Here is a 789-nt window from a genome sequence, read left to right as displayed (position 1 = left end):
TGCCTTGCAGATGGGCATCCGCACCACGATGGAACCAGAGCAGGACACACGCCTGTCCTCAGCTCTCCATCTGGTCTCCGTGCCCCCACGACAGCCCTGGGGACACAGGCAGCCCCACACAGCCATGGAAATGGCTGGCAGAGCAGCAACCCGGTGAGCAGGGCTGTGCAGGAGAGGGCAGCTCAGGGAAGCAGGGCAGGAGGCTGCTCCTTCCTTCCTCCCCCTCTGCCTTGCAGATGGACAGCCCAACACCAATGGCTCCAGAGGCCCAAAAGTGATGGAGCTCAACCCTCCAAACTGCTGTTCACGTGCTACAAAGAAGATAAGTCAGCCCCAAACTCCAGCCTGTGGTGCTCCTCAAGGACCATGGAAGCTGCCCAAGGACCCCTTGCCCTACCTCCATGTTTGGTGCTGCTTTGCTCAGCCCTGTGCCCTGTGCAGGTGCTGGCACCAGACCTGCTGATTGCAGTGGCCCTTTCCATACAGACCTGGAGACCTGCGGAGCCCCAGACAGCACTGGAAATGGCTGGCAGAGCAGCAACCCGGTGAGCAGGGCTGTGCAGGGGAGGACAGCACAGGGCAGCAGGGCAGGAGGCTGCTCCTTCCTTCCTTCCTCCCCTCTGCCTTGCAGATGGACAGCCCAACAGCCTGCCAGCACCTTCAGTGCTGCACACATCAGCGCCTCCAGGAACCACAAGGATGGTGTGAAACAGAACTCTGAAGACCAGGACGCAACAAGAGCCTAAAAGGGATGGATGGGCCCAATGCAGAAATACCACAGGCACCACG

Source organism: Meleagris gallopavo, chromosome 1, assembly GCF_000146605.3.
Source record: "Meleagris gallopavo isolate NT-WF06-2002-E0010 breed Aviagen turkey brand Nicholas breeding stock chromosome 1, Turkey_5.1, whole genome shotgun sequence".
Lineage (NCBI taxonomy): Eukaryota > Metazoa > Chordata > Aves > Galliformes > Phasianidae > Meleagris > Meleagris gallopavo.
Note: the sequence above shows the minus strand (reverse complement) of the source record.